At 38.8% G+C, this 13692-nt stretch overlaps 1 long non-coding RNA gene and 1 pseudogene across 2 annotated transcripts in view; both read right to left on the bottom strand.

The window, feature by feature from the left end:
- LOC125923089 (uncharacterized) overlaps positions 1 to 13692 on the bottom strand; it is a 95113-nt gene that overhangs the window by 66688 nt on the left and 14733 nt on the right. The gene's annotated exons all lie outside the window — the stretch shown is intronic.
- LOC125923087 (39S ribosomal protein L16, mitochondrial-like) lies at positions 3445 to 4244 on the bottom strand (annotated as a pseudogene).

The following is a 13692-nucleotide window of genomic DNA, read 5'->3' as shown; positions in this document are numbered from 1 at the left end:
GATGGATGGGTAGGTGGTTGGAGTGTGCAGGTCTCTAGCCAGTTAAAAAGGCTAGGGCATGAGAGAATTGTTCCCACTATAGGCCTCTTCTAAGGAAGACCCAATTAAGTGCAGGTATATAGGCACAAACTATTTCACACTAAAACAAGAATCTATATGTTGATGAACACACAAATACACAAAAGTAGACACAGAGGAACCCACGGAAATAGCATGGCTTTTGGAATCAGAGGACTAGATTTGAATCATGGCCCTGTTAATTTGGGGCCAGTTACTTTATTAACACCTTACCAGTAGAGAATATGTAAGTGTCCAAGTGTCCTAAGTTCCAGAGTGCTTGGAACTTAGGAACCTCCTAATTAATTTTAGTTCTGCTCCTGCTCAAGAAAATGACATCACCTGGATCTGATTTACCATAAGCAGGAAAATGCTGAGAAAAGGACTGGAGTGGCTGGCTCACTGAAGGATAAGAAAGTAAGACTTGTCTGGATCCCCTTCCTGGAACTGGGCTTTGGGCTTTGAAAAGAGAGGTGAACTTACAACTTAGCTCTGCCAATTCTGACAATTCTAGAATTATTAAACTACTTTTACTGCAGCTTGAAAAATTTTTGCCTGTGTATACAAATGTGATATCTTTGAGGAAAGAGTGTTTGATATTTATATTTCAATACTTTTTTTGCATATAATAAAAGTAACTAAAGCTCATTGCAAAAAAATTAGAGAACTACAGAGAAGCCTAAAAAATATATGAAAGATCAGTCCATGTTAATCATCTTGGAGGATCTTTCTTAATTTCTTAGTATGTGTATAAGTATGTATATTTTTTAAAAACAGAAATAGGATGAGCTTGTTTCTAGTGTTCTGTTATTTTCACTTGATGATATATTATGGATACCTAACAACATAGGAATACATAATCAACTGCACTGCAATCCACCGAAAGGATATACTGTAAATTACTTAATACTACTGTAAATAAGACATATGAAACCACTATTATAAAAAATACTCCAATGAAAATCTGAACACACATCTTTGAGCTTTTGTATTACTGCCTTTATTTACATTTCCAAAATGGGAATTATCAGGTTAAGATAAACATTTTTATTTTGATACATACTGACAAACTCCTCTAGAAAAGTGGTATTTCATCAACAGTATAGGAAAGTTATCCACCTTCTAACACTGGATATAACCATTATTTTTAGCCTTTGTCAAACAGATAAAAAAAATAAAATAAAAAATGACTTCTCATTAGTTAGCATATAGTGCAACAATGATTTCAGGAGTCGATTCCTTAGTGTCCCTTACCCATTTAGTCCATCCCCCCTCCCACAACCCCTCCAGTAACCCTCAGTTTGTTCTCCATATTTATGAGTCTCTTTTGTTTTGTGCCCCTCCTTGTTTTTATATTATTTTTCTTTCCCTTCCCTTATGTTCATCTGTTTTGTCTCTTAAAGTCCTCATGTGAGTGAAATGACTTCTCATTTTAACTTATTTTTTTCCTGAGGTAATTTTCAAATTCTATTTAATGTAAATATAATGTACTTTAAAAAATCAACAGATATAAATTGTTTTATATATTTGAGTTGTTTCAAGTTGGGGGCATAAATATTTACAATTGTTATGTCTCCTTGGTGGATAGTCCCCTTTATTATGATATAATGCCTTTCTTCATCTCTTGTTGCAGTCTTTGGTTTAATATCTTGTTTGTCTGATATTGCTACTTTGGCTTTCTTTTGACATTCATTTGCATGATAGATGGTTCTCCATTCTCTCACTTTCAATCTGCGAGTTTCTTTAGGTCTAAAATGAGTCTCTTGCAGGTAGCATATAGATGGGTCTTGTGTTTTGTTTTGTTTTTTTTTTAATCCATCTGATACCCTATGTCTTTTGATTGGAGCATTTAGTCCATTTACATTCAGAGTAATTATTGATAGATATGTATTTAGTGCCATCTTATTACTTGTTTTGTCATTATTTCTGGAGATTTTCTCTGTTCCTTTCTAGTTTTTGTTGCTTTTGGTCTTTCCTTTCCACTCAAAGAGTCCCCTTTAATATTTCTTGCAGGGCTGGCTAAGTGGTCACAAAATCCTTTAGTTTTTATTTGGGAAATTCTTTATCTCTCCTATTCTGAATGATAGCCTTCCTGGACAGAGTATTCTTGGCTGCAGATTTTTTCCATTCAGCACATTGAATTCAAGCCCTTCTGGCTTGCCATTTTTCTATGGAGATATTGCTGCTAGCCCTATTGGTCTTCCCTTGTAAGTTAGGGACTTCTTTTATCTAGCTGCTTTTAGGATTTTTTCTTTATCACTATATTTTGAAAATTTACCTACAACATGTCTTGGGTAGCCTGCTTTTGTTGATTTTGATGAGAGTTCTCTGTACCTCCTGGATTTGGGTGTCTGTTTCTTTCTCTAGATTAGGAAACTTTTCAGCTATAATTTCCTCAAATAAACCTTCCACCCCCTTTTCTCTCTTCTTCTTCTGGGACATGAAAAGATGCTCAACATCACTCATCATGAGGGAAATACAAATCAAAACTACAATGAGATATCACATTACACCTGTCAGAATGGCTAAAATTAACAACACAAAAAAAACAACAGGTGTTGGTGAGGATATGGAGAAAGGGGAACCTTCTTATACTGTTGGTGGGGATGCAAACTGGTACAGCCACTCTGGAAAACAGTATGGAGTTTCCTCCAAAAGTTAAAAACAGAACTATCCTATGATCCAGCAATTGCACTAGTGAGTGTTTACCCAAAGGATACAAAAATACTGATTCAAAGGGATACATGCACCCCAATATTTATAGCAGCATTATCAACAATAGTCAAATTATGCAAAAAGCCCAAATGTCCATTGACTGATGAATGGATAAAGAAGATGTGACACACATGCACACACACACACACACACACACACACACACACACACACACAGGAATATTATTCAGCCATCAAAAAGAATGAAATCTTGCCATTTTTAATGATGTGGATGGAGCTAGTGAGTATTATGCTAAATGAGATAAATTAGTCAGGGAAAGATAAATATGACTTCACTCATATGTAGAATTTGAGAAACAAAGCAGATGAACATAGGGGGAAAGAGAGAGGCAAATAAGAAAACAGACTCTTAACTATAGACAACAAACCAAGGGTTGCTGGAGGGGAGGTGGGCAGGGGGGATGGGTTAAATAGGTGATGGGGATTAAGGAGTGCACTTGTGATGAGCACTGTGTATTGTATGAAAGTGGCGAATCACTAAATTCTATACCTGAAACGAATATTACACTGCATGTTAATGAACTGGAACTTAAATAAAAACTTGAAAAAGATATAAAAAAATTCACATATGTTGTACAAATTTTCAGAAATCATTTACTCATATATTGCACCTTGGTTAGACATTAGAGCTACCCAAAGACTTTAAGGGTAGGCTGAGGGCATTAAAGATGTAGATTCTTTCTCTCTCAGTAGCCTTCGTACATTTATTTCTCACATTCTCACTACACATGTTCAGGCATATAGGACTTGCCCCAGAACTGCGCCTTCTGGGTCAAGTTATAGGGGCTCAGGACTTTCCATATCCTCAGCACATTGGCAGTGGCTATACGCTCAAAGGTCCAGGGGTTTTAGTTGTTCTGTTCTCATTCCTCTTGATCTTTCCACATCTTCTCTAGAGTCACACACTCATGGCCTTTGCTCAGAAGGGAAACTTGTGGGCACCTGGTCAAGTAAGCCTTGTACCTCTTTGAATTCACAATGCCCACCCATCTCTATTATGGGCCAGTCATGTAATGATCAATGGCACCTTTGGCTCCCATGTGTGTCATACCCTTGCAGGTGATGGGCTGAAAAGGGGCTAGTACTCTTCATAAGGCAAATATGTTCTTGGGGTCCACAGAGCAGTACATTGTCAGGTGCATCATTTCAAAATGGCTCCAATGGAGGTGACCACCACCCCGTGCCAAGATTGCACAACTGCCTTCTACGAACTCAGTAGCTTCAGTAGAAGGTCCTCATATGTCACTTTTAAGTTCTCCTCTCACTTTTGGCACACACAGATGTTGCCCTTTCAGCAAATTTAAGCTTGGGCTTTTCAAGAATGGAAACATCCTCAAGAGTTGGCACCAGGAGCAACATCCATAGTCCAGCACTGGCAGGTGGGGCTGCCCAAGAATCTGACAGCAGCACTCACAGGAGTGTCCCACTGGCTCGAGCCAGCAGCTGCCACATGGTCACCTGCATCTAGCAGCACTGGGCTCCCCATAGTGACTCTAAACTTACATATTTTTAATTGTTAGTGAATCACACACATTTAAGGTGTTTATTGACCATTTAGAATTCTCTTCTGTGAATTTCTAGATCATGTCCTTATCATATTTTCCTATTAGTTTGTAAGAGCATGTATTCATCTTTGCATATCTTATGCCTAGTATAGAACTTGGCACATAGTAGTTATTCAACAAATATTTGTTGAATGTCTAATTCAATATCTAATATTTAATATCCCTACTTGGCTGCAAAAATATGTTTATCCCCAGAGGACACAGGCCAGTGGTTCTAAGTTTGAATCCTGATTGCCAAGATTTTACACCTAACTTTGAGAAAGTCAGATTATTGGAATCTGAAAATACTGACCATAGTCAGAACCCCAGGGGCCCTGACACCATGTATCCTGAAGTCTAATACTTGAGAGAAAATACCTCCTATATAAAAATTTTCTAAAGAATAGACCAGGAAGAAGAGCTGGAGCCATTCACCTGGTATCATGGAGAGGTACCACATGGTTGGTTTGTACCCAAATCTCCCTCTTTCTTCATCTGCCAGGAGCCCAAAAGCCTTCATTACTAAAGCAGTCACCGTACCTTAACAAGTCTTGGAGTAACTAAGAACTCCATAGGGTACCTGAATAGCTCAGTTGGTTAAATGTTCTACTCTTGGTTTTGGCTCAGGTCATGATCACATGGTTTGTGGGATCGAGCCCCATGTCAGGCTCTAAGATGACAGGGCAGAGCCTGCTCGGGATTCTCTCTCTCCTTCTCTCTCTGCCTCTCCCCTGCTTGTTTTCTCTCTGACCTGAGGCAAAATCAAGTCAGACGCTTAACTGACTAAGCCATCCAGGCACCCCAATGATCAGGACATTTTTATGATATAAGAGTTTTCCACTAATAGAACCCAACCTTATAAATTGTGCCTTTAGGAAAGAGTGTCATGTGTCTGTTACACAGGATGTCATTGGGAATCATTTGAACCATCATTCAAGAGATAGCAGGCCCTCTAAGAAAAAATCCCGTAGCATTTTTTTTGTCTACCTTGATATACTGTTAAGTTTTCTTAAGAATTATCACATTAATTTCCTCACATTAACTTGTGAGAAAGAGAAAAGAAAAAAAAAAAACCCTATATATAGTTTGTAGTTCTATGGGGCCATTAATTAGAAGATACACCAAGTATTTAGTAACAGCTTTTTGGGATATATATATATATATATATATATAAACACTACCATATTAAATGTACACATTTAAAAATGTTTCCAGAGTTCAGAAACTCAAAGAAATACATTTTTTGTTTGTTATTTTAGCATCAGGGAACCATGATGGCACTAGCCCCCTTTTACAAGAGAAAACAGAAGTCGAATTCCTTACCTGAAGAGTCAAGATTGTGAGTGAACATTTCCTTGGTTTAGTGCTTATTATATGGCAGGTTTGCTGGAGCAAAGGGAGTAAGAAAAGAGTCTGAAGTTTGAGGTTAAGTCAGCCAGAGGGGAGAAGGTCTTGGCAGGAAAGGAGGGCGAGCTGAGAATTTGGGCCTCAAGCTAGAATTTGGAGCTCTGTCCAGGTGTGATTTTGCTTTTAGCCACCTGGTTTCTGACCATGGATTACAGATTCTATTCCAAACATTCCAAGCTGTAAGCACAATCTGTCTTGACTCTTTATTCTCTTTTATCATTCTGTTCCCCTTCCCAGCACTCTGCCCCACCTTCCGATACCAGTCATTTCCTCTGATCCTACCAGATATACCCACCAGAATGTTTGTATTCTAAGAGATCGAAAACACTCTTGACTCAAAGAAATAAATATTCAGTGGTACAACTGAGGAGATAAGATAAATAGTGGGAAAGACATTTTTGGCTAGGTACTCAAATTTATATGTCTATATGTGCCCTCAGAGTTGTAACTAAAAATGTACAGTTTGTGACCTTGGTGTTTTCCTTAACAAATGTGGCAGTTTGTCCTTTGGTGGTGATTGGATGGCTTGTTTAATGGCACTGTGGCAGAAGGCAAGGCTGAAATACTGTGTAACTTTGCTTCTCTCACAAGGGTTTGCAATGCCCATTTTAGCTTTGAAATCTTGCAGCCATTGGCCTCTGCCCTTAAATAGCCAAGCCAAGCCAGGCAATCCGGAACACAGTGGCTTAAGACGTCAGGCTAGCTTCAGAGTGCTCTGCATTTTCCTCCTGGGGGGGGCCTCATGTTGCAGTCTGAGCATCAGTCAGCATGCAAGCATGTATGACATATCCAGGGGTGTGGAGTTGCCCCTGTGATAAGGAAGAACTCAACAGAAACGTGATTTTCCCTGTTGAAAATTCTGCCCTGATCTATTGCCCAACTTCCTCTCCTCTCACCCTAGTGTTTCAAGAGAACAGAGACTCTGTCTGATAAAGTTCTTTCTTTGCCCACATGAAAGGGGTATGGAGCAATTGCAAGCTTGCTAAAGAGTTGTTGTCTGTGGAGACAACCACAGCTTCGGTTTTTGGGCCGCCAGCCCCTATGGCTGCCTCTCTTCCTACCATCCATTTGAGCAGGAGCAGTAGTTTGTGCCAACTCCAGAAACTTCAAGCATGTCATTTCTGAAACCACAACAAGTCTCTTAAGCTTCCTGAACAAAGTGCTCGGAGTGGAAAGCCCTGAAGTTCTTTTGGGCCTCCTAAAGCCACAAAGCTGATTACTGAACAAAGCCCAGAGCATCTGAGCACATGGGTGCCTTTCTTGGAGCTCATCTCAGAACATGAAAAACAGTTATTGAGTAGTGACTGGGGAAGAAGTGGGGGTGGGGGCGGGGGGGGGGGGTGGGGAGTCTGCCCTCTCTGCTCAGAGCAGTAACACCATCTAGACAGTCTGTACCAGTGATGGTTTACAACTTTGTCAAGCATAAGGACCTACTTGTAATACCAAGTTTTAACATTTGTATTGTTAGCAGAATCTGATTAAGAAAATATATAATAACCAAAAGCTAGTGTGAATTCAGTAGTTATTTTACATAGATTTGTATTTTACCAGTTATAGTCATCATATTTTTTGAAAAATATTGGTACACTTGCACAAAAGATTATTTTTTCACTCCTGAAATTATGCATCTAGTCTAGATTCATGGACACTTTGCAATAACTCCATGGCCCACTAGGGGTCCCACCAGAGGTTAGGAATCACTGACAAATGGGAACTATTCATCACCTCTAGTACTAAACGAGATATAGTGACAGGTCTGCAAGCTCCCATGGAAGAGAATCAACTATGCATTTGGATCTTTCAATCTGGTGTTTATTTATGAGTCTAGAATTTCTAGGATAAACTCCTCTTCCAATTTTATTCCAGGAACTATGTATGTGAAAACATTTCAAATTTTGCCTCAGCTTTATTAAAATGTAATTGACATATAACATTGTGTGAGTTTATGGTATACAACATGTTGATTTGATATATTTATATGTTGAAAAATGATTAACACCACAGTATTAGCCAATACCTCCATCCAGTTACAGAAATTATGTATCTCTGAAGGACAGTTGTATTGTCTCCTTTCATGCAGTGCAAACTATATTAGTTCCTGTATTTCTAGTTTTTCCTTAGCTAGGAGGAAATTCAGAACTGAATGGAATGCTCAGTTGTGACAATCACCTGTGCCACAGTCCCTGCACTTTCTGTATTCCTCAGCATTGTTTCTAGTTTTCTTTCTTTATTTCTCAAACATCTTCTAAATGTGATATTCATTATAGGCCTCCTCACCTCACTGAAATTAGATAGACATAAATTATAAACAAGCACCAAGGCCCTTCTTTGGCTTAGCCTCCAAAGTAGTAAAAAGAGTCAAATGCTCTGCATAGGGGCTTCCTCTGGGCTACTGAGCTATTCTGCCATCTCCTCTGCCAAGTGTATTTTTGAGGAGTAGTGTCATCCAATTTCCTAGGCCACATTTCTCCAAGATGATAGGGAGCACAGGGTAGTGTGGCTAAGCGTGACCTGGTATCATAACACCTACCCTGCATGGAGCTTCAAGGCAAAGCAAAGCAAAACAAAACAAGCATAATCTTGTTTGTCCTAGGGAATTCAAGAGAGCTGACCAACACAGGTGGTCAAAAGCAGCTCCTACAAGGGGCCAGGGGCTCTCTCCCCAACATCCCCACTGGCAGGATCTTCTGACCACTCTTCCAAGAAACTTCTATTTTATTTCTTATCTGACCTGTTGCCCCTGCCTGTTACAGCCTTTCATCTATTTCCTTCACTCCCAACCTGCCTCTTTATTTTTCTTTATTTTTGATGTTTATTCATTTTGAGAAGGAGCTAGTGGGAGAGAGGGGCAGAGAGAGAGGAGAGAGAATACCAAGCAGGCTCCGTGTTCAACCTGGAGCCTGACACACGATTCAATCCCCTGACCGTGAGATTGTGACCTGAGCTGAAATCAAGAGCTTAAGCTTAACCCACAGCCAGGCACCCTGATCTGCCTCTTTCTGCCAACGGACTAAGTCATGTTACCACCAGGGGGCAGTGCAGTTAAAGAAACTGGCTCAATAGGTTTGCTGCTCTTAGACTAGAAAGTATTAGTGGTTAAAAGCATTCCATAAATTGTGCTTCAGAAATTTGTCTTTCCCCGTGATTTTTTCCCCTTTCCACTTTTAAACTTAAATTCTGGTGATATTCACACTTGTAAATCTATATTCACATCAGTGTTTTTATAAATAGGACTGTCTTGGATTCTGTCAAAATCCTCTTTACTATGAGATACCACTTAACACGTGGTGCTGTGATGTGTATATCCAAATAGAGACTCAGAGGTCGTACATTCCACTTCAGCCTCCTTTGGGTGTGAAGCACAAAGTTATAATTATGAGGTATTTCTTAGCACTAAACCCCTTCAGATAGTGTTGTCACTACTGCAAAGTAAGGGGGTCTCTGAGCTTGAAAGGACGCTACTGCCCTGTGGGTAAGAAGTACTTCCACTCTGCTTGGTAATTTCCCTCTTTATTATAAATAAACGCCCTTGAGATTTTGATCTCTGTGTTGTGATTCTTCTTAGTGTGAGTCAGACCCCTTAAACTGGCTTTGACAGGCTCCAGCTGCTGCCCTCAGAGGCAGTGGCCTTATTCCATTATCTCTAAGCATCTGCTATTATAATTTGGATATAAGGTTTGCTTTGCTATGCTTTTAGGAGTTTGTCACTATAAATACAGGTACTGGCAAAGGAGGGTAAGCATTATACACACGGCCACAGCTCAGTCATTAATTCAAACTGTGACTACCATTTCATCCTTAATGAGCATCAAAGGATTACTAGGCATTTTCCAGAAAAAAGAGATAAAAAATAGGTCTGCAATTTCTTCTTTAGATCAGAAGAAAGCACCAGTCACTAACAAGGAATGTGGCCTTTGTTCCTTAGAAAGAAACCTGAACTGACCAAGAGACTTAGGATTTCACTAAGTGGTTCCAGAAAAGTGTTGAGAAATATTTGAAAATGGAAACAAGAATGAGTTGATATTCAGGTATGGTGAGATTTTCCAAATATCTTACATTGGTATATAAAAATTCACTAAGATTGAAAGAACTAGCCTTGTGGTTATTATTTCACAATGTATACAAATATCATTATGCTGCACACCTGAATCTAATATAATGGTATTGGTCAATTATATCTCAATTTTCATTTTATTTTTTTAAATGTGTATTTATTTATTTTGAGAGAGAAAGAGAGCAAGAGAACACACACACAGACGGGGGTGGGGGGAGGTGCACAGAGAGAGAGAGAAAGAATGCCATGCGGGCTCCATACTGTCAGCACAGAGCCTGATGCAATGAGGGGCTCAAACTCACAAACTGTGAGATCATGACCTAAGCCAAAATCAAGAGTCAGATGCTCAAATGACTGAGCCACCCAGGCAACCCTGTATCTCAATTTTTTTTAAGTTGAACTTCCTTAAAAAATACTGAAAAGAAAAGATCAAACTGCTGGGTAATTTAAGGCAGATAGGAGGAAGCAAGCATCTTTCTTCCAGTTTCTGTAGGAGGAGAGGAACCTAGCTTAGATGGGTGCCTTATTCCAAGATACAGCACTACCTGCTGTCATAAAGATGAGAAGTTATATTTTTCTTCCGATAAAGTCAGTTAAGTAACACAGGTGGTCACTCTAATTACCAGGCAAAGTTAGGATAAACTATGTGTGACAAATGGTACTATCAAACTGTCTTGAGGACTACTTATTGTTCATGTTGAAGACATGCATGAAACTGGGGGTGAGATTTCTTTCTGTCTATGCAATCTTTTGCATACTTCCTGTGATGTGCATTTAGGTTTAATGCTTCTTCAATAATAAAATGGTTTTCTTTCCCTAAAAGAAAAGAAAAAATACAAAAGGAAGGGAAATTTATAAAGGAAGTGTACTGAATATGGGCACTGCATTTGTATAGCCACCCTATGAGGTGGGTATCATCATCATCATCATCATCATCATCATCACTCTTGCATAAAGGAGAAAAATGAGTGAGGGAAGGTAAATAATTTTCTCAGAGTTTCCCTGTGAAAGACATTGGATTCTAATCAACCCATGTTCTGAATTGCTACCATGATTTATGACTTGAGTTTGCATTCTTAACCATGTCCTCTCTCCAGAAGAGTACGTAAATCTAGAACAAATTAAGGAAAGACAGGACAGAGGCTTAAGGGAGGTGGTCCTGGATCTAGCTTCTCAGCATTCCTGACATACTGATAAATGAGTGTAATTTATTTTAGTTTCTCTGGTAATAAATGGTAATAAATATCTGTTACTTTATTCCAGTACTATGTGCTTGAGGGTCTTTTAGCGCAGACATGGCATTACTTGTCAAGTGAATCAGACTTCAGCACTGAGAAAGCATTCAGTAGATCATTCAGTTTTATGAACAAAACTTGAGAGGAATGATATCTATAAACTGTATGATAGCAAGTTCTCCTCTGGGAACTAAGATAAATAACATACACCTACATCACTTCAGTCAAAATTATGTAAATAAAACTGCATACATTATGGAAGAAAGCAAGCATACTAATTAGTGAGAAGGGAAATCAAGCATCTCTATTTAGTGAGGGGGAAATATTTATTAAAGGAATTCATGTCATAAACAACTGTAGTCGTTCAGAATTGGTAGGGGCATCTGGGTGGCTCAGTTGGTTAAGCCTCCAACTTTGGCTCAGGTCATGATCTTGGCAGTTTATGAGTTCGAGCCCCGTGTTGGGCTCTGTGCTGACAGCTCAGAGCCTGGAACCTGCTTCAGATTCTCTCTCTCTCTCTCTCTCTCTCTCTCTCTCTGCCCTTCCCCGGCTCATACTGTCTCTTTAAAAACTAAATTAACGTTGAAACAATTATAAAAAAGAAAAACTGTAGATACACACAATGAAGGGAATCTTAATTAATCTTGATAATGTATAGCGGTTAAGGAAACCACAAAAGACAGAATAGGGTAGTTGTAGTTTATATTAACTGGATGATAATGGCCACACATTATTTTACAAGGGTAAAATTTCAATTTAACTAGAATAGAGTGAACCTAGTGTCACATTAATGACTCAGAATTATCAACATGAATATGGACATGTGGAACTGTCTTGATGCATTTCGATACTCTTAAATTTTTGTATCTGATTCGTAAATTCTTTTACTTTCTCTTGTTGCTGCCAGGTTGTAGTGATGTGCCCATCTCGAGTAGTTACTACCTGTGGTAGATGCATTGTGTGAAGGCTGCCTAGCTGCCTGTGGTCACCTTAACTCCTCTCTGATATACAGGAGCAGGTTCCTAGAAGAAGCAAAGTTTGCTTATAATACCTGGTGCCTGTTAACAGTTGACTACATGAAGGGCAGACTTCCAAGTAGGCCAATCAGTGGTCTCTCCCAGGTAATGTGGAGTCTGGAACCCTAGTGAGTGTTAAATTCTCTGTGAGTCTGTAATTGTAATACATGAACTTGGGAGCTATGAGAAGCTGTTATCTAAGCCCATTATATGGCCTGTCCTCTAAGTCCTATGTAAAGTATATGCTTAATGAGAAGGAGAAACAAGAGGCAATGAAAAGTATGCAAGGATTCACAATGATCTTCTTGTTACCAATTCCATTCCTTCTTGAGGTCCAGAACATTTCTGTCCTTAGGTTCTATAAGATATTACCATATTTTGAGAACAGATGGTGCTTCTCATCATCCAATCTTTATTTCCTCCTTCCTAACAACTTCCCAAATTTCCAGTCATATGTTTTGGGTAGAATTGATCCTAAACTTTGGTTTCAGAGTAGACCCAGACTGAAATTAATTAGAGCACCCCATTTTCCTGTATAGAGTTATTGATGAAGAAGTGTAGAACATGACCTCATCAGTTCTGATTGAGCTATTAAGAGAATTTTCTGGGAGCTTTTAAGAAAAAAGTTTCCTCTCTCATTCTTAGGAGTTAGCAAAAAAGATGCCCAGTGGACATAAATGAGGAGATATTTAAGTGTCAGGTGCTTTTGATAAGACTCCTTACAACAGTAAGGAAAGTCATATTTAAGATAAAGTCAAAACCATGCAAGGAAAAAGAAAAGAAACTAGGTCCTTTGTGAGAACCTGGGCCAAACTTTGCCTGAAGCCTCTAGACATGTCACTTACATGGACAGTACATTTTCTTTATTTTAAAAATCTATTCGAGTTAGATTTTTGGTTGCTTGTAACTAATAGCATCCCAATTGATAAGCACTTTAAGTTATTTGCGACAAAAGAACAATAACTTTAATGACTTAATCTGAGTAGTATATGACAGAGTCAGAGTAATTAGGCACTGAGGAATGACCCAAGGGAATCTCCTACTAAATAAAGTACTCACACTGTATGTGTGTTTTTAAATACAATTTTTACTTGTTCTGAGGCCTTTTAAGGGTTATTTCTTGATTTTTAAAAACTTTCTCAAGAAGCTAGACTCCCAAATAAAGGAATTCAGGTAAGTCCCAGCATATTTTACTGATAGAAGAGACTTTAGAAAGATGAACTAATTCAACCTCTTCCTTTTATATGTAACCTACAAAAATTACTGCACACCTTCAAACACAAGAATAGAATGTTTTCTGTTGCCTTGAAATTTCAGCTAAAATACAAAGCTGAAGATAATGGGTAATTCCTCTACATTCTATAATCACTGGATATATCCCAGCATGACTTGCTGAGAACTATCCGACCTAGTCCTGTGACCTTCACCCCCAACACACTGTGTAAAATCAAACTAACAATTCCTGGGAAAAGAAATATTTGCATAGAATTCATAGTAGAGAAGGCATTTCCCCTACCCTCCATGTGAGGAAAGATACAAGTTACATGTCCCCTAAGTTCATTTGGGAGTCTCAAGAGAAGTACTCCTGGAGACTAGGGTTATCTGCCAGAACAGGGGCTGACCTCGCATCTCTTGGTTCATCAT

This window comes from Panthera uncia, chromosome B1 (genome assembly GCF_023721935.1).
Source record: "Panthera uncia isolate 11264 chromosome B1, Puncia_PCG_1.0, whole genome shotgun sequence".
Lineage (NCBI taxonomy): Eukaryota > Metazoa > Chordata > Mammalia > Carnivora > Felidae > Panthera > Panthera uncia.
The sequence above is the reverse complement of the archived record's forward strand: the minus strand, read 5'-3'. Positions and strand labels throughout refer to the sequence as shown.